Below are 270 nucleotides of genomic sequence, written 5' to 3'. Positions count from 1 at the left end.
TGCTGCCAGGTTTAGAGAGAGAAATAAGCAACCAAACAAGCCCACAAGATAGAAGGAACTAGGCTACTATCCATGGTTCACACGACGCTCGTCTCTCACAAGCGTCGTGGAACCACTTGTTCCTGGTTTGAGAATGTTTTACATTTACAACCCGTACATCTACATAAACGTTCACATTTCAAATATAAAGTGCTGACCCCACGGCCACGGATGTAAAAAATATTAAACGCCCTAGTCTAAGTATCCGTATCCTCCGTATTGTTCTATAAA

This window comes from Gymnoscopelus braueri (genome assembly GCF_963280865.1).
Source record: "Gymnoscopelus braueri genome assembly, chromosome: 15".
In the NCBI taxonomy this organism is placed as follows: Eukaryota; Metazoa; Chordata; class Actinopteri; order Myctophiformes; family Myctophidae; genus Gymnoscopelus; species Gymnoscopelus braueri.
This window is presented reverse-complemented; position numbering follows the sequence as displayed.